At 38.9% G+C, this 21,244-nt stretch overlaps 1 protein-coding gene and 1 non-coding gene across 4 annotated transcripts in view; one reads left to right on the forward strand and one right to left on the reverse strand.

The window, feature by feature from the left end:
* DNAJC6 (DnaJ heat shock protein family (Hsp40) member C6) overlaps positions 1-21,244 on the reverse strand; it is a 120,104-nt gene that overhangs the window by 88,710 nt on the left and 10,150 nt on the right. The gene's annotated exons all lie outside the window — the stretch shown is intronic.
* LOC119237317 (U6 spliceosomal RNA) lies at positions 5,269-5,380 on the forward strand. The gene has a single exon (XR_005123261.1). It is a non-coding gene; the product is annotated as a U6 spliceosomal RNA (small nuclear RNA).

The raw sequence follows: 21,244 nt of genomic DNA on the forward strand, positions 1-21,244 counted from the left end.
TCATTTTATTCTCAACATTCTTAAAGTGCGGATGCTTATTCTCTGTAATTTCTTTGTGCCTCAAAGTTCTGGGCCCTAGAGCATGTGACAAGCCATCTAAGATGGTGATGAGGAAGGCAGCGATGACCTAAGACATATGTAAAGACAATTCCTGGAGTGCTGAGTTTCTAGGACAATAAAACACTGCTGCCAGGGAAAAAACAAGTATTTCTTAAGGACAAATTAAGTGTCTCAGTTTTTCATGTGTTTACCCATTTTAACAAAGATCTTAGGAGAAGGACTACCATGCCCATTTCATACCTACAAAGACCAGGGCTCTGAAATGCAGCTGAGTGTGGACTTAGCAGTAGTTTGTTAGTAGCCCCCCAAATTCCTCTCCAACTCCTTTGCTAATAAAATCCCCAATCTTTAGCTGATCTCATACAGTATAAAGAAAATATTTGTCTTCTTTTACATCTTGGACCTGCCACATGGAAGTTTTCTATGATCTGCTAAGCACATACATAGGACTAAGTCATGGTCATCGTGATCAAAGCAGAAATGATATATGCAATTTCTAGTATGCACTCTTAAAAGAGGGAGGGTGGATGATATGTCTTTCTTCCATTCCATTTCCTTTTTCTTCTGATTGGAATATGGAGTTCCAATACTATCTTGGATTATGAGGTATCCTTGAAAATGGAAGACTTTCACAATGAATCAATGGGATAGAAGGACCCTAATTCCCAGAGAGCCTGACAGCCCTGGACTAATTATTTTTAGATGTCTCTTTTTTTTAATCTTTTTTTTGGGGGGGGGAGCAAGATTTTTTTCTCCTCGAATTTTATTTTATTTTTTAAAGATTTATTTATTATGCATACAAGAGCTGGTGTACAGGCCAGAGGTGTGAGAGGATTCACCAGAGACAGAGTCGGGAACAGAACAAGCAAATTGACTGAAGTACACTGCTGAGGGGAGCAGTGGGCAAGACAGGAGAGGTCTGCTGGGCCATGTGGGTACCTCTAATGGCTCCCTGGCCAGGGATCAAACTCGTGCTGTAGAAGCTGTGGACAGCCTCACAGGCTGCGTCTTAACCCTTGCGCCACCAGGGAGGCTCTTTAGATTTCTTAAAGGTATGAGAGAAACTATTCTATTTCAAATGGTTGTTATTTTACTTTCCTCTGTGTGTGTATCCAAACTAAATCCTATCTGAGACACAAGTAACCACTGGATTTCAGTTATTTATTTACCACAATATTTACTGGGAATTACACAAAATCTGTGTGATCATGGACAAATTATGTAATTTCTCTATGCTTCAGTCTCTTCACATGCAAATAATAGCATTAACTAGTAGAACAGCTATTAGAATTACATGATAAAAAGTATATATGTACATGATATAAAGTACAAAAAGAGCTTAGTGCAGTATCTGGCATATATTGAGGGTTCAATGAATCTTTCTGGTTTATTATTTGCTGTACTGCCCTTCAACTGACATAAAGCCGAGTCAGTTCCAGAACCAGTGATCTCTTCACCTCACCCTGCTATCAAGGGACTACCTTCCTGGGATGATCCAGGAACTACAAGCCCTATGTCATCAGTAAACTCCCAGGGAGAGCTGCTCCTCTCTTGGCATGTAATTCTCTTCCTTTGATCTTCCCACACAATCTCAATGCAGTCTTGAACATTTTAAGTCATGAAAGTTGATGCAAACTTAAAACACAATTGTCAGTGTTTATGACACAGTGGTTCTGAATTTATTTGGTCATTGACCATCTGATTATTTCTCCATTTGTGCTAAAAGTAAATAAGAAACTTGGGTAATAACCTGGAACATCTATATCTTATTACTTTCTTTTTATTTTCTTTTATGGAAATATTTAAGCATATACAAAAGTAAAAAAAATTATATAATAGAACCCTTTGTACCCATCATACAGCACCATCAACTACAATCATGTTTTATATGGAAAAACTCATATACTTTTTTAAAGAGAAAGTGAAGCTGTTTAAATACTATAACAGTTACATATATACTACTGGCATACTCATATTCGCAGTTTATAAAATTAAAAAAGTTAACTTTTCAAGTAAGCTCTGAAATAGATGCATTTTCATTAATACAGTTTCATTCACTAGTTAGGTTGACTCTTCTAAAACTTAGGAGGATTGGGCCTCCCCTGGTGGCGCAGCGGTTGAATGCTGGGCTGTGAAGCTGCCCACAGCCTCTGCAGCGCTGGTTCGATCCCCGGCTGCCGGCGAGGGTCCCACATGGCGCGACAGACCTCTCCTGTCTCGCCCGCTGCTCCCCTCAGCAGTGTATTTCACTGGTCTGCCTGTTCTGTTCCCCGCTCTGGCTCTGGTGAAATCTCTCACCCTCCCGCGCTTCTGACTGTACCCAGTGCTTGTAAAAATAAATAAATAAATCATTAAAAAAAATAAAATAAAACTTAGGAGGATCCTTAACTTCTAAGTAAATTCCAGATTTCACGTTAATTCATCCATCAGTAAATATCTCAGTGTGCAGCGCTTCAATTTTTGAAAAATAACTATCAGATTTCATCTGTACTAGAAGCAGGGCACCTGTCTGCTGAGACTTAAAGCTAATCACCAGTTTTCTTTGAAGAGACTGTCAGAGGAACTTGCATAATAATTCTATTTCCTGATTTCCTAGTAAAATGCTACACTAGTCATTTCACTTCCTGTCCCCACCTCACACCCACCCCCTTCCACACCTACTCTCACAAACCTCACCTCTTTAAGCACCAGTTGTAATTGTAAGCCTTTCTACTCAAGAGATCTGGAAATCAACAGAAAATTAAAGATTTTCCAGAATAAGAAAAATTTATGGAATATTAACATTGGAAAGAACTGTAAAGGGTAGAACTATCCCTTTCAATTTAGAGATAAGAAAATTGAAACAGGAAAGTGAGCAAATAGATTCACACAGGAACTTTCTAAATTCAGATCCAATTAATGTGACTCAGCTGCTTACAATCATGGTTTCTCATTGCCCTCAGTCTAAGGTATTAATATAATGGACCCTTCACATTCTCCAGAGGTACTGTCCTCTGGAGTCCTCACCTCTTCTCTTTCCCCATTCTCGCAGACCAGACACAGAGTGCCTTTATGATCACCTGCCTAACAATTCCTGCTTGCCCTTCAGCTCTCTGCAAAGATAACATTTCCCCAAGGAAACCATCAAAGTTCTGAAAACCAAATTAAATATAATTCCAAGCAATCCCATAGAATACTGTATATCCTCTGATACAGTGCTTAAACACGTGGCATTTCCTGTTACTTGTAGGTAGGACTTCCCATATCAGATGGTAAACTCCATGAGGGCAGGGTCATTTTGATACCAACTCTACGCCTGACAAAATGCAGACCACCTGACAAATATTTGTTAAACAAATGAATCATACCCCTGACACAGGGAAAGGTCCATGAAAAATATATGGTCAAGTGCTCTGTTTATTGTTTAGCAGCCAACAAAGGTTAACCACTGCATCTGGCAGGGGCAAAAATAGCTAATTGCTAATTCAGTAAAACAAGTCAATACAAACCCAACTTACTAGGACCCTCTAGTAGTGATTAAGACATGAGCTTCAGGGCCTCCCCGGTGGCGCAGCAGTTGAGTTCTGGGCTGCGAAGCTACCCACAGCCTCTGCAGCGCTGGTTCGATCCCCAGCTGCTGGCAAGGGTCCCACATGACACGCAGGAGCAGACCTCTCCTGCCGCGCCCGCTGCTCCCCTAAGCAGTGTACTTCGTCAGTCTGCCTGTTCTGCTCCCCGCTCAGGCCTGGTGAATTCTCTCACCCTCCCGTGCTTCTGACTGTACCCAGTGCTTGTATAAATAAATAAATAAATATTTTTTTTAAAAAAAAAAAAAAGACATGAGCTTCAGAGACAGAGACCTGGGTTTCCAGCCTGGATGTTTGAACTTGGGCAAAATATGCAATTCTTTGAGCTTTGGTTTCCTCATTTCTAAATTAAGGTAATGCCTCCACTGAATGGCTATACTTACTAAATTAGCTAGAGTAGATTTAGTATACAGTTATTCTCTTATCAATCAAGAGCAGCACTCCCTTTTTCCAGGAAATTCTCCTCCTCTTGTGGTTGGAATTAGAATTGCCATGACCCAGGGGTGGGTACCTGAAACCAAACTAGGTCAACCACGGCCCTTTCACAGGACTTTTCAATTTAAAACCACAAAGAGTAAGTCTAAGTCCTTCCCTGAGCAAAAATCACAGGCAGAGAAGCAGAGCTGCAGGAGCCAAGCTTTCTGACCTATGGAGGTAAATGCCCTAAGAGATCAATGTAGCCAAAGGGTGGGGTTGGGGTTATGGAGGATGGAGGGTTCAGGGGGTGGGGAGGGGGGGTGGAGAGGAGGGGGAAGAGAGAGAGAAAGGGTTTTTACATCCTAGGAATTCAGGAGGTTTAGTTGGTCCTCTATCCTTCCCATGATCACAAGATTCCCTTTTTCAGTACAGTTCATATAGATTAAGTCTCTGTCACTTATAATCAGAGGAATCCTACTTAATACAGTACTTTTTTCAAAAAAGTATGTATTTATTTTTGCATAGAAGAACTGGGTTGCAGGCCAGAAGTGTGGGGAGGGGTGTGTGTGAGAAGATTCACCAGAGACAGAGTGTGGAACAGAACAGGCAGACTGACTGAAATACACTGCTGAGGGGAGCAGTAGGCAGGACAGGAGAGGTCTGCTGCATCATATGTGGGTTAACTCCCTGGCAAGGTATGGAGCTCAGGCCATCGTGGTGATAGAATTGAGACTTAATCCCTAGGACACCAGGGAGGCCCATAATAACTTGTATCATCAGAGTTCAATGCACTGACATTATTATTATTATTTGCTCACATAATTGGAATATATTTGTGACCTCTGCTTCCCTGCAACACATAGAGAAAAAACGCTTAAACAAAAAGCCTTGCATCAGACATTTAGTATGAAATGTTCCCTGCTATCACTTAGAATCCCTATCCATTCAACCAAAACTTGACCTTGTTCTTCCCAGTCTCCAGGACTGAGAGAAATAAACATCAGCTGTCATTATGACATTGTGCAGGCAAAGATTTCTAAAAGGAGACCTAAAAAGCAATAATAAAGTATACTAAGGAATTTCTGCTCATAAGATGACATCATTAGGAAAATCAAAAGTAAAGCCACATGTGCAAGAAAATGTTGACAAAACATAAATCCAAAAGAGTCATATCCAGAATACAAAATCAATAAGAAATCTTCAAATCAATAGAAGAAGGCAGACAGTGCTTGCTTCAGCAGTACATATACTAAAATTGGAATGACACAGAAAAGATTAGCAAAGATGCAAGGATGTATAAAGATGACATGCAAATCTGCAAAGCATTTCATATTTTTTAAAAGATTTATTTATTTATGTATATAAGAGCTGGGGTACAGGCCAGAGGTGTGGAGATAAGAGGATTCACCAGAGACAGAGTAGGGAACAGAACAGGCTGATTGAATGAAACACACTGCTGAGGGGAACAGCAGGCGAGACAGGAGAGGTCTGCTGCACCATGTGGGTAGCTCCCTGGATGGTGATCGAACTCGCTCTGCAGTGGCTGCAGATAGCTTCACAGGGTGCACTTTGCGCCACCAGGGAGGCCCCAGCATTTCATATTTTAAAAAAAGGAAAGGAAGGAAGGAAGAAGGAAGAGGCAGTCACCCCAATATGAACGTTTGGCAAAAATTAAATCAGATCTTTCACCAAAAAAGTACATAGAAACAGCTAATAATGGCACTCAGCCTCAGAGTAATCATGGAAACTCAAATTAAAATCACAGTCCATACCACTACACACCAACCAGAACAGCAAAAATTTAAATGACTGACAGCATCTAGTGTTCATAAACAAGTAGAGCAACTAGAAATCGCATTTGCTGCTTGTGGGGGTAAAACTTGATGCAAACACTTAATCCGCCATCACTAAAGATTAGTAAACACATATCCTGTGATTTAGTAACTTCACTCGTAGGGCACAGCCAACAGAAATATGTAAAGATGTGCTTCAACAGGCATGCAAGAAAAAGTTCATAACGGTACTCTTTAGAAAACTGAGAATTACCTAAATGTCTGTCAAAAGGAAAGTGTTATATTCACTCCAGAGAATGCACATAGCAATGCAAAAGAGATACAGCTACCACATGACATGGATGGCTCTCACAGACACAGCAATGGGCAAAAGAAAATACAACAAAAGATTACACACTGAATGACTCCAATGAGTGGTGGGCGGATGGGTAGTAATTAGAAGAGGACCTTCTGGGTTACTAGCAATGTCCTCTTACTGGATTTTGATGAATTTTGAGGAAATCTGAGAACAAAGTCTATCAGTTCATCAATACACCCATTGTGTAATGTGCATACTACTATACACTGCCATCTGGTCTCTTGCCGTACTGTCATTAATTGTAATAATTTCCCATGTTAGAGTTATGCTTCTTTTTTTTTTTTAATTTATTTTATTTTTTTTATAGAGGCATGTTTTTTTTATTTGTTTGTTTGTTTGTTTTGTTTATACATGCACTGGGTACAGTCAGAAGCGCGGGAGGGTGAGAGAATCCACCAGAGCCAGAGCGGGGAGCAGAGCAGGCAGAAGGACCGAAGTACACTGCTGAGGGGAGCAGCGGGCGGCAGGAGAGGTCTGCACGCCATGTGGGACCCTCCTCCGGTGGCCGGGGAGCAGCCGGGGATCGAACCGGTGCCGCAGAGGCCGCGGGCAGCTTCGCAACCCAGCGCTCAACCGCTGCGCCACCGGGGAGGCCCCAGAGTTATGCTTCTTGATTGTGTTTTCCTTCAACTTTTTAACCCTTTCTTATGAATTCAGATGAAACCAGCAACAAATTTCATAAGATTAAAACAGAATCAAGAAGGCTAAAATCTAACTGAGTTACAACAGCAAATCACCTAAATACCCTGGATTTGACAGCATGCACCTCTAAATGACATAGTGAGGACTGAATACATTTAAATCCCCAGGCCCCACTTCATGCAACTGGAAAAGTGCCATTTGACCAACCCCAGTGGAAGACTAGGTATTCATTATAGAGAGAGAGTAGGAACTGGCTCATTGGATGGAGGAACACCAGGCAGAGTTTAAGGCCAAGTTGTTAAAATAAGTGCTGACCTTCAAAATGCAAAGAACCCCGCCATTTTTCCCAGCACATCACAGCACTGAATGGCAGAGCAAAAGGAAGCAGACAATTGCAAAAGTACTTATTCTTCATTCATTCTATATGAAGCTTAATAAAATGAGCCTGTTCCCCAAAGACTAGAAAAGATAAAATAAAAAAAAAGAAGAAATATATTGCAATCTGAAAAAAACACTCCTTGAGAGTCAGAGAAGAATATCTAAAGAAGAGGTAGAACAGTGAGGTCGAAATGCACTACAATAGTATCATTATTTCACCTATAGGTCCACAAATCACAGACCTGTCATGTCAAATTTAAATATTTTGCATATAAGCTCATCTCCTCTTCATTTTTTTTACATTGCACTCTCCTTTGCTTGCAAAGCAAAGCAAATGGGCTTTTTTTAAAAATAGGCTTTTCATGTCCTTGAAGATTATTTTCAGGTAAATCTACCATCATAAATATCTGATTGTAAGTCCACCAGTAATCCACATTTTCATAGGGGTCAGAAATCATTTAAAGATAATAATTCTCGGGACATAATGTTCAGGTGGGCATTACCTCTCACAATGTGACAGCTTCTGCTTTTATGTGGAGAGTTAAAACAACAAAGATGACATAAATCGTGGGTTCATAAAAATCTATGTTGGTATCTTGGATCTACCATCTATTTACTAGCTGCCTGACTTGAAGATTATTTCCTGATTCTGATCCTCAAAGTCTTCATTAATAAAAAGCCTATATAAAATACCTACCTCTCTGGAAAATGTTAATTTCCCATGAGGTAATATATACTTAACACTTAGCATAATGCTAGTACATAATAAAAGGTAAGCAGTAATTTTATTGTTTCTTAAATGTAGGGATTACCCCTATATTGAAGAATTTAAATTATATGCATCACCTCACTAGAATTATATCAAGTCCAACACATTCTGCCCATCACTTCTGTCACGGTTTTCTACATTTATCAAACAAAATGAAAGTGATGACCCATGGATTTTTCAATCCTTTCTGTAGATGAGCAAAAAGAAAACAAACAAAAATAGATGACCCCTGTTTTATATAATTTAGAATCCTGTTATTCTAATGGCTAATACAGAATACTAATAAACAGAACCAAAATTATGTTCTGGTTGTACCAGAGAAGAATACATACACAGGTAGCCTCCCTGGTGGCACAAAGGGTTAAGTCACAGTAGTATGAAGTTACCCGCAGGCCACTGAAGCACAAGTTTGATTCCTGGCCAGGGAGCTGACCCACATGGCGCAGCAGACCTCTCCTGTCTCGCCCACTGCTCTTCTCAGCAGTACATTTCAGGAGATTGCCTGTTTTGTTCCCCACTCTATCTCTGGTAAATGCTCTCACCTCCCCTGCCACACCTCTGAACTGTACCCTGGCTCTTGTATGCATAAATAAATAAATCTTTACCAAAAAAAAAAAAAAAGAACACATACACAGACATAAGCGTACACGCAGAGGCATGCACACAAACATACAGCTTGGCTTGGAACTGGTAGCATATCATTAAGTCATCTTGGATTCAGTTTACTTCCTCAAAGGCTAGATTGGGAGCTTCCAACAATCTGTTCTTTCTCCTAGGATATATAAAATATCCTCATCACACCCTCAGCTGGACAAGTCCCATAGAAATAGGAAGGGGTGGGGAGATACCTCCCACTGTTTTTTTTCCCTCTCCTCCCAATGTGGTTCCTTCTCTTAAGAGCCCTCTCCTTCCCAGATTTTCCCATTTACCTCACAGAAGCAGGAGTCACAGCTGGGTTCAATCTCTGCACCACCCCCCACACCCCCAGTTTGGGAAAAGTATTCTAAATTTAAACCACACAGCACCAAACTAAAAATGGCCTAGAAAAAGGAACAAATGTACCTTGCACTGGGCTCTTGTTAGATTTCACAGGCACGAATTACCCTTTTTCTGTGCCTCTGTAGTCAAATGATTCTTAGGTGATAAAATAACCATCTCCATGTCTGCATGAGATAAAAGTGTCTGTTTTTAGATGATCAGGGAGGAGATTGAGGAGGGCAGAAAAAGAGTAAAGTGCTGACTCATGCAAGATGCATTTGGGGTTCTGAGAATGTCACCCAGCTCTAATGCTAGTGCACACTGGATTTTGCCTCATCCCCTCTGAATTAACCAGTTAGAATAGCGAGACAGAAGAAGTCAGAAGCCTGAGTGCTTGTCCCTGATATCTGAGACACTCCCTCAACCCCAAGAAATTTCCCTTTGCAAGCTTCAGTTTCTGCATCCCTAGTCGTTTTTGAGCATGGAGGTTGAACTTGATCAAGCTTTTATGTCCTTGGTCCTTTTTTATTTATTTAACATTAAAACATTAGTTCTTTTTCAAATTTTTTATTGGCATGTAACAGAATACTAAAAAGTCATCAAATCATATTTTTGGTTCAGTGAGTTTTCACAAACTAAATGTACCTAGAAAAAGAGCAGCAGAAAATAAAGTTGCAGCATCTCTGATTGCCAGCATCCCCAAACCCTTTGCTCAGTGCATCTCTGAATACTAGAATGGGAGTAGGGAAACACTACTTCTGTCTGAAGAGAGAGAAAAATAAGTACCAGATGGTTTGTTTTATTTTAATAGAAAATTTAAGGAAACATGAAGAACATTCTACAATGGAATAATGCACTGGTTACTTGATCACTCTTTAGCTCTATGTCACATTTAAATAGAGCTATTTATTACACTCAAATGGATCCCAGAACTGCCCTAATATATATATGAAAAGAGAGGAGAGCCTGGTGCATAAGTGCTCAAAAAATATGAAATAAATGAGTGAATGAACAGAACTTGTATTTAAGAGTCTGGGGACATAGGCAGTGACAGAGGAAGCTCCAGGGTGAGGCCAATAGATTTTTTTTTTACTGAAAAAAGAAAATCTACTCAGCTATGGTAAAAGATTGGGGTCAAGTTTTCTAAGACTTTCTGTAACTCAATCATCCAAATTATTTTGAACTAAGAGGCAAATGTTGACAATTCCAAATCATAAAATCACAAAATATTAAAGATTTGGGTAGAGGATCAGACTCAGGAAACGAATACATGTCCCCTGGGCAGAGCAAGACAAATTTGTAAGCATTTCAGAGAAAGCATGGGGGGGAAAGAGACTGATACATTTAAAATAAGAAAGAAAAAGCAACTAGAAATCAATTGCATGTACTCTTTATTATTTATATAAGACGTTTAAAATGTTAATAGTATCTCTTTTTGTTTTCTTAAAGTAGACTACTTTTGTAAACATGATCTGTTTCAACTTCCAGCTATGCTAGAGTGGATTGTATCAGATCAACAGTTCTGCCCAAGGCAATTAAAAAAGCCAGATAAAATCCAAAAACATGTGAATAGAAAAGCTACTAATCAGTCAGGCTCTAAGGAGCCAGATCTTGGAGAGACAAGAGGCTCACTGAGGTACGCCCAATTTTCTAAAAACTTGTTCTTCGTTATAGGGTATTTGCTGATTCCTGACATGGGACAAGAAGCTTAGAAGCTAGGCAGATAGCAGCTTCCAAAATGCAGAAAAAACAGCAGCACTTTAGACACATTTATGAAGCTACAGAAACAAAAAAAGGAGAGTTCACTTCTGAAAAGATAAATTGTTGAGGGGCTCAGAGAACTGACGCTGACAGGACCTTCCTCCTTGAAGTATTGCTAACTGAGCTGCACAGGATAAGGGGCCCAGAAATCAAGGAGGATGTGCGATGAAAAGCAGAATGAATGCTAGCAAAGTAAAGTTTTCAGCACACTTACAGTAATAAGAAGACAAAATTTGAGTTTAAGACCTGCCAAGGGAAACATCTCAGGTTCTGAGTCAGTACTCCTGGGAATCTTGCATTGGGAAAACCAAACCTTAAAAGTTTGGTTTGAGGGCCTCCTGGGTGGCGCAACAGGTTGAGCACCACACTGTGAAGCTGTCCGCAGACTCTGCAGTGGGTGTTAGATTCCTGGCCGGCCAGGAAGACAACCACGTGGCGTGGCAGACCTCTCCTGTCATGACCCCTGCTCCCTCAGCAGTGTATTTCGTCAGTCTGCCTGTTCTGCTTCCCGCTCTGTCTATGGTGAATTCTCTCACCCTCCCGCACCTCTGACCTGTACCCCAGTTCTTGTATAAATAAATAAATCTTTTAAAAAAAAAAAGTTTGGTTTGAGTGACTGGATAAGGATGATCTCTTTTCTACTATGGATAAAGAATAGGGTAAATACCTCAGAAGGTAGATGACATCATCCAAAGTATCTTAATACACAATGCTAGACATTTAATAAGAAATTGTGAAACATATGAAGAGAAAAGACCAAGAAGGAAACAGAAAAGATAAAGACTGAGAAGTAACCTACATATTGTAGTCATTAAACATGGTCTTTATAGTGACTGTGAAGCAAATATTATCTTACACCCATGAGAATGACCCATATCAAAAAGACCAGAAACAACAAGTGTCAGCAAGAGTATAGGGGAAAAGGAACATTTGCACATCATTGGTGGGAATGTGGACTTATCCAGCACCTGTGGGACCCAATATAGAGGTTTCTCAAAATATTGAAAATTTAGCTACCGTACAATCTAGCAATTCCACAACTATGTATCTACCCGAAGAAAGTAAAAACACTAATTCAAAGGATATATGCACTCCTATGTTCACTGCAGCACCATTTACAAGTCAAGATATGGAAGCATCCTGATGCCTAATGACAAATGAGCAGATTAAGAGTATTGGCATATATAGATGATGGAATACTACTCAGTTATAAAAAATAAAAAAGATGAATTCTTGCCATTTGCACCAACATGGATGGAACTGGAAGGGATTATGCTAAGTAAAATAAGTCAGAAAGAAAAAGCACAGAGAATGATTCTACTCTGTGTGGAAAACAGAAAAACAAAACAAAGGGACAGACAAAACCAAACCAAACAAATTCTAGAAATCTCATGTAGAACTGAGGTTAGTAGAGGGGAAGAGAGGAAGGATACAGGTAAGAGGGTGCCCAATGGACAAATGGTAGAGAATTATGGGTGCTTAGGTGGTGGGTATGGTATGGTAAGATACATCCAAAATGGTGTGAACCTGTACCTCTAAATCTTATATGGTGTTTTGGCCAATGTTACCTCATTATGAAAATAATGTCTTAAATACAAAAAATAAAAAATGAAGTGACTATGAGTAATATATTAGAGGAAATAGATAAAATAATCTACTAAAATAATCTAATAATTCTAAATCTGAAAGACACAAAAATGAAACTAAGAAATTAACACATGGTATAATAATAAATTAGACACAGCAAAGAGAGCTAGTGAGTCTTAAGACAGCAAAATATATTCAAACTGGAAAAGACAGAAAAGGATTAAGAATACAGAAATTAAAGTTAGGTATACATGAATCAGAGGAAAAGGTGCTAACATAAAGTAAGTGGAGGGCCCAAAAGAGAAAAGAATGGAACAGAAATAATATTTGAAAAGACAATGGCAGAGAATTATGAGTATTACAAAAATTCTCATCAAACCATGACACAAAGTAGCACAAACACAAAGAAAAGCACAACTAGGTAACTTGCTAAAAAACGAATAAAGAAAGAAAAGTCTTAAAATTAGCCAAAGAAAATGATGCAACATTAAATAGCAATGATAAGTCTGATAACTAACTTCAAGAAAAGGTGAAAGTCAAAGATAATGGAATGGCATCTTTAATGTTCTGGATGAGGGGGTGAGGAGGCAGAAATCTACCTCCCCTGAATTCTATACTCCCAGTGAAATTATCCTTCAAAAGCAACAGTAAAATAATTCATTTCCAGAACAAAGGAAAAAAAAGATTATTTTATAGCAGACACATGATAAATACTAAATGAAGTTTTTTTTTTTTAAAGATTTATATTTATTTATTTATTTATTTATTTATACAAGCACTGGGTACAGTCAGAAGCATGGGAGGGTGAGAGAATTCACCAGAGCCAGAGCAGGGAGCAGAGCAGGCAGAAGGACCGAAGCACACTGCTGAGGGGAGCAGTGGGCGGCAGGAGAGGTCTGCGCGCCATGTGGGACCCTCCTCTGGTGGCTGGGGAGCAGCCGGGGATCGAACCAGCGCTGCAGAGGCCGCAGGCAGCTTCGCAACCCAGCGCTCAACCGCTGCGCCACCGGGGAGGCCCTAAATGAAGTTTTTATGCAGAAGGAAAAGATACCAAAGGAAAAACACAGAATTCTGGAAAAATGAAAAGGAATGGATATGGAAAATATGTGGACAAATTTAAATCAACAGTGATTGTAAAAAAAAAAAAAAACAATATTAATGCCTTACAGAGTTTTAAATATATATATAATTATATGAATTATAACAACACAAAAGACAGAAGTTAACATTGGGAAGGGGAGAAGACAGAGTAAAAGGATCTAAAGTATTCTAAGAACCTCATGCTGTCTGAAATGATTAGTAAAGGTAACATTGAGGTGTATCTCACACACACACACAAAGACACACCTCTCTACTACCCCCAAAAGAGGAGAGAAAAAAAGGGAAACAAATGTCTAATGTGGTAGTAGAGAAGAAAAAGGAAAGGTTAGAAATAAGTTTGATTAATCTAAAACAAAGCACAAGAGAAAAAAAGTAGTACATGAAACAGATGGGACACAAATAGGAAACAAATAGTAACATGGTAGCTATAGACCTTAATTTATCAATGCTTTTATCAAATGCTTTCAATATTCAAGCTGTCAGACTGGATATTTTTAAACCCATTTACATACTGCTTATAAAATATACAGCTTAAAGTAGGGGCACAGAAAAACTTTAGTATGAAAATGAAAAAAAATATATCCATATATACGATGTATATATCAGACCATAGAAAACTGGTATAGCTACATTAGTATCATAAAGGTAGACTTGAAGGCAGGAAGCATAATAATGATAAGAGACAAGTAGAGATATTTCATAATAAAGACAAAAAAATTCTAAATTCATATGTTCTGTGCCTAACAACACAGCTTCAAAGTTAAATAAAGCAAAAAAATGGCAAATTTAAAAAGAGAAACAGGTAAATCAAAATTGGGAGAGTTTAACCTCTCTCTCAATACTAAAGCCAACAGTATGAGAAGTCAATGAGAATATAAAAAAAAAAAAAACGTTCAAAAATTTGACATCTAGGGCCTCCCCGGTGGTGCAGCAGTTGAGCGCTGGGTTGCGAAGCTCCCCGCGGCCTCTGCGGCACCGGTTCGATCCCCAGCTGCTCCCCGGCCACTGGAGGAGGGTCCCACATGGCACGCAGACCTCTCCTGCCGCCCGCTGCTCCCCTCAGCAGTGTACTTCGGTCCTTCTGCCTGCTCTGCTCCCCGCTCTGGCTCTGGTGAATTCTCTCACCCTCCCGCGCTTCTGACTGTACCCAGTGCATGTATCAAAACAAACAAACAAACAAACAAACAAAAATAAATAAATAAAACATGCCTCTATTAAAAAAAAAAATTGACATCTATAGAACTTAAACCAAGCTATACACACAGTTTTAATGTAGACACATACGATATATACATAAAAGTTGACAATATGCAGGGCCTCAGAGCAAGTTGCAAAAAGTTTCAAAGAACTAAAATCGACTCAAGTAAGTTCCCTGACCACGGTAAAAGTATGCTACAAATAAAGAATAAAAAAAGAAAAACTCTAGAATTCCCCAACTGTTGAGAAATTAAGACATACCTTTATACATGAACTTGTGGTCAAAAAAAAATCAAAATGCAAATGAATATTTTTAGCTAAATTACAATAAAAATGTAGCATAGCAAAACTTTCAGGATGCAACTAAAGCTATGCTTAGAGGAAAATTGATAGCTTTAAATAAAAACATTTTTAAAAGAAAATTAAAATTAGAGCTATAAGCTTCCATCATAATAAAGTAGAACAAATTCAGAATATTGGAATCAATGAGTACAACAGTAAATAACAGAGATAAAATTAGGAACTCATGACATATAAAACAAATGTGTAATACAAAGAAACAACCACGTTAAAAAGTTTAGCTCTTTGTAAAGATTAATAAAATTCTTTAAACCTTGGCAATATGCATCAAAAAAATGAGAATTGCCAGTATAAAAAGTAGAGTGCAATATCATTATCAGGAATAAGATAGGGACAATAGCACATAACTTACAGATATTAAAAAGAGGATAGTTAAGAAAACCTTATGCCAATAAATTAGAAAATCCAAATGAAATTGACAAATTCATAGAAAAACCCAACATACTCAAACAGAAATAAGGAGAAAATCTGAATAAATCTGTACCTATTAAAATAAATTAATCCAGGGCCTCCCCTGGTGGCCCAGTAGTTGAGCACTGGGCTGCGAAGCTGCCCGCAGCCTCTGCTGCACATGTTTGATCCCCAGCCGCCGGCAAAGGTCCCACATGGAGTGACAGACTTCTGTCTCACCCGCTGCTCCTCTCAGCAGTGTATTTCGTCAGTCTGCCTGTTCTGTTTCCCGCTCTGGCTCTTGTGAATTCTCTCACCCTCCCGTGCTTCTGACTGTACCCAGTGCTTGTATAAATACATCTTTTTTTAATTAATTGATTAATTAATTAATTAATTAATCCATATTAAAAGCCTTCCCACAGCAAATGTCCTGATCACCAGAGATTCTTCCAATCACTTAAAAAATAACTCAAATCTTACAAAATTCTCCCAGGGAATATAATAAAGAGGAAATACTCCCTAAATGCTTTATAGGATCAAAATCTCTATCTCAAACCTAACAAGAGCACAAGGATGGAAAATTACAGGTCAGTCTCTCTCAAGAACAAATATTCCTCAACAAAGCAAGCCAAATCCAACAATATATACAAAAGATAATATATCACAACTAAATTTAGTTTATTTCAGAAATGCAAAGCTTAATTCTCTAAAATCAGTGTAATTCACCATATTAACAGAATAAAATTGAACAATATTATGATCACAAAAAACATTGAGTGAAACTCAAAAATTATTCTTGATAAAAAATTTTGCACACTAGGAATAAAAGAAAACTTTCTTAATCTGATAAAAACTGATAACAAATATTATACTCCATGGTGTAAGAGGAATAGCTTTTCCCCTGAGATAAAGCACAAGGTAAGGATTGACCATCACCACTTTTATTCACCATTTCAACCTTATAAGGTAGGTCCTGGCTAGTACAATAAGGCAATGAATGGAAAGCATAAGGATTGAAAAGGAAAAAATAAAACTCAATATTCACCAAAAACTATCTACATGGTAAATAAAATAATATTATTATTAAACATATTAAGCAAATTTGAAAAAGTCACCAAAAGAAAGGCAACAAATAAAAATCAATTATATTTCTTTATCTCAGCAACAATTAGAAAATGACATTATAAAGTGCCAGTCACAGTAACATAAAAATCATATCAATTACCAGTTTTATCAATTTTTAAAAGATTTATGGTCCTTATATCCCAGCATTTGTACTCTTAAAAAAGCTGAAAGTCATTGTTGTAGATCATTCTAATTTTTCTATAGGAGCTGGAAATCTAGAATTGAATATAATCTCCAAAAGTTTTCATGTTGGCTTCATTTTCTTAAAACATTGAGGAGGTCAAAATAGTCATTTTGTAAATTGAGTCATACAAATATATTAAATATGAAAATATTTTATAAATCCTTAGTATCTCAAAATGAAATTCAAAGATAACAGTATAGTACAAAATTAAACATACTGTATCAACTATAAAAAAATAGAAAAGTAATCATAATAAAAATATGGATTTCAATAGATGCTCAAGCAGGACTATATCAGAGACATAACAGAGTAATCAGACACATGTACCAGTATATAGATGAATGAGATGGGTGAGCTGTATTGGTCAAGTCCCAGACACAAGTGCTGTTGCTTTGGGTAAGTGATGTTCTAAAGAAAATTAAATATAACTTTTCACCTTACATAGCATTTTTAATCTTGGAAATTTCAGCATGTATGAAAAGACAATACATGTTCCAGACTCAGGAAAGTATAGAAGTTTTAACTTACCTCTTCTGCAAAACATTTGAAGGTTGCACAGGACATAGGAAATTTTGTCATTGACTGGAATAGTCCATAACATTGCAGGATACCTACTATTTCAGTGAGTGCTTCCAGAGCCCCTTTTGAGAGGCCTTTTGAGATCTGTGGCATAGACCAGGCTCTAAACCCAGCTTTACCACAAGCTAGTCTGGAAACCTTGAGTAATCATTCAGTCATTACAAATCACCCCAGTCAAACCACTGTTTCCCTAACTCACCCAATCCCAAGCAGCAATGACAAAAATCCCTGAAAAAAAATGTACTTTTCTCTAAAAGTATCAAAGTAGTCATGATGATTTTTAAAAATCAAGTTTTTAGATTTCTTTACATTTATTTTATTTTGAATGGTAGGTTGAAGACTGGAAATCATAGTCTTTTTATATTTAGGACCTGAAAGTCTGGACCTGACTATATTCAAACTCCCAATCAGATTTGTAATAACTTGCATCAGAAAATCAAAAGGGCCTCCCCGGTGGCTCAGCAGTTGAGCACTGGGCTGCGAAGCTGCCGGCAGCCTCTGAAGCACCCGTTCCATCCCAGGCCGCCAGCGAGGGTCCCACTTGGTGCACAGACTTCTCCTGCTGTGCCTGCTGCTCCCCTCAGCAGTGTATTGCTTCAGTCTGCCTATTCTGCTCTCCTCTCTGGCTCTGGCGAATTCTCTCACCCTCCGCGCTTCTGACTGTACCCAGTGCTTGTATAAATAAATAAACCAACCAACCAACAAACAAACAAATAAATTTTTTTTAAAAATATCAAACTCTTCCAAGAACCACTGGCACAGACCACACTCTAAACCTAATAGTACCACATTAAAGTGTTATATACAACTTTATTTGCTCAAAAAAAAATCATGTTTGTTATTACATGATCAAAATCTAGAAAAATAACAAGAGAATTGAGAATTATCTGCCCTGAACTCTAGTAGGAAAAAAAATTCCAAAGCTTCAAATACCCAATTCCTATTCTTTCATATCTCTGCATCTAAGACTTTGTGGCATAAAATACTCAGAGAACATACTAAATAAAGGGAAACTTTGGGCCTGAATTTAGAGTTTTAAAGTCTGTTTTCCAAATAAACACAATCTAGAAAATTAGTCAAAAGTCATCATTTTCTAAGGTTCACACTTCCCTTTCTATAATAAGTAAAAAAATTCTATCGATCAATATATTGAGAATTTTATATAAAACTCTAATTTTATAAAAATACTCATTTTCAAGCCCTAGCCTACCGTGTGAATAGGTTTTGAGGTAAAATGACCCGGTTTGAATCCTGGCTCTGTCACTTACTAGGTATGTGTCCCTGCATAAAATTCTTAATCCATTTCTTTACATGTAAAAAGGCCCCCACCTTGCAGCGTTGTCACAACATGTAGAGCACCTCAAAGAGCTTTTTGCCTTCTAGTTGATTATTAAATAGGAGCTATAGTTGCTATTATTATAATCAGCTGTCATGTATGCCAATACCTACTTATTAGCTCATTCAACTATTTTCTTCTTAGTTGCTTTATACATAAATTTTTTCCTGGCTTTCAAAGCATTTTGAGATATGCTGGGTAAATGTTACACAATTTTTTTTTATATTTCAAAACCTCACTGGACTGTCATAAGACAAGATGTACCTGAAAGCGGGAAAAGAAAAGCATTTATTAAATCACAATTCAACTTTTACTGAACACTAATCATGTGATGGCAACTTATAAAATTCAGTTTCTGCCTACCAACATCCCAATGATTCATTTGCCCCTCTCAATCTCTAAATTTTACCTGGTTCTTGTTTTCAGTCTCTAATTTACAAAGAGAGAGTTAACTTCCAATGATTCACAGTGTATTAACAGTTTTCCTGTAGTACTTTTCAATACAAAGACTAACTTTTAATATATTTATGTTTCATATTCAGGTTACAAACTGGCTCTTTGGAACATGCAAATAGCTCTCATGGTCTGGTTACCATGGTCACACCTTCTCAGCACACCCAGACACACACACACACATATACACCCCACCTCACATGGTAAACTCATACACTCAGCTGGTCTCTGTCAAACCAACCCCATCTCCCAAGCCTGAGAGAATTATCTGATCTCGAAGAAACCAGCTTGGTAGAGTCTTGGGGGAAATACAATTTATAACCTGCTTGGAGTCATCAGTTTCTTTGAGAATCTGAGGAAAACTGTCGACATTCTCCTCCTATATAAGCAAAAATGGACATGCATATAAAACTGCATTTCACAGACTCCCTGAACTCCAAGTGAAGACGCTATGCTTTATTTCAGTGTTTCTTTAAATTTTGACCGAGTCACAAGAAGAAAAAGATCTGACATCATTACAACCCATACCTATATGGAAATAAACACCTAAAACACAAGTTCCAGAAACAGTATATACCCTTAACATGTGCAGTGGTTTCTGACATGTTCTATTCTACATCTTTATAAAAGGTTGCTTAAGGCACATTAAATTGTTTTTCTTGTCTTGTCCTTCATCACTGATAAGTTAGGTGGAAGGAGGCAAATCTTGACTATCCTGGTCCGCAACCAAAGGCTCTTTCCAAAACAAAGTGAAATAAAAATTGTAAACATCAACTCTTCTCCAAAAGAGACTGGGGATTTGAAGCTGAAAACAGGCCAATACACTGAAAAAGTGGGAGTCTTAAAATTATGGACACTGGTGAACATGAACCTTATCCTGAGCCTCCAATTCAGGCTGTCTCCACATTTTCTAAGTCATGCAACGGCCTAGCATGACATTGCATATAAGCAAAGTTTTTCTTTCCAGAAGCCCTTTGAAAACTGAAAATAACACAGGAAAACGCAACATTCTCCTTTAGTTCATTCTGAATACTTTGCACACACAGATTTTATATGCCCATGAGAGAGGCTGGCCAAGCAACATCAGCAGAGAGGCCCTGTCCACTTACCAGGCCCATGCAAAGCTGTTTTTTCTCCCCCACTAAAGCTGCTTCATTAAAATTTAATCACCAAAACCACACGAATCAATATGTGGATGGGAATGATCCAGAGCTTATTATTAGATATTAATACTACGAACACCAACTACCCTTACCCCTTGTAAAGCCTCAAGTACAGAAAGTGGATTGCTTAAGAGCCCTCATTACAGTTTGGCACATTAAAACAGTCTCCCCACTGGTATCAGAGGCAGTTGGGGGGGGCAGAGGGGAGGAGATTTGCTCCTCTTTTTTCTTCTATCATGTAATAAACACCACTGTCCCTCACCAGGTGGGATTCTTCTAACAAGCCAGGGAGCAGGAGACTCGTGGGAACTGGTCTGGAGAGAGCCAAGTCGGGTGGCCCAAGGCACAGGAAGGAAAAGGCTTGGGGCCTATGTCATCACACCGAAGACACAAACAACTTAACTCGGGCGCTGGCAGGGTGAGCCGTGGCCAGTTACCCGCCCTGGCAGCCGCCAATCACCACCTGCGCACCGGAAGGGCAAAGTGCTGGGGCCTCCTTAAAGCAGAGCGCGCAGAGAGGGGTGATGCAAATTGCTGCACAACGGCTCCCAAACGAGAACAGTGGAAGTCCCCGATGTGGGGGAAGGGCGGAAACCCCTAAAATTAGAGCTAGGCAAGCCAGGCAAGGAACAGGCAGCGGAGATGGCGTCCTTAGCCTCGGCGGCCGCCGAGGGCTTATTCCCGTGGCCTGAACCCCTCTGAGCCTTCCTCCTGCACCCCGACCCGCGCAGCACCGACGCTGTAGGAAGGGCTCCTTCCTGGAACAGGATGGGGGACACGTGTAGCCTCCTGAGACTTAAGGGTCTATTGCTCCTCCCCCAACTGCGGCAGAAAATTTAAGGAGCCTCGGAATTTTAACCCCCGGAATGCTTGTTGTTGAACTTAAAATTTGGTTGGCTCATTTTCTGCAAACCCTTTCCTTTCCTGAGTTTTCATTTATAGCCGTCCTCTCCTTCCCAGTGCCTCCAACGGAATTAGTGATGCGGAGAGGCGGGGGTGAAGAGAGGGAAAGTGGGGGGGCCAAAATAAACCAGGGATCTAGGAGGG

This window comes from Talpa occidentalis, unplaced genomic scaffold (assembly GCF_014898055.3).
Source record: "Talpa occidentalis isolate TD23 unplaced genomic scaffold, MPIMG_talOcc4v2.1 talOcc4.9, whole genome shotgun sequence".
Lineage (NCBI taxonomy): Eukaryota > Metazoa > Chordata > Mammalia > Eulipotyphla > Talpidae > Talpa > Talpa occidentalis.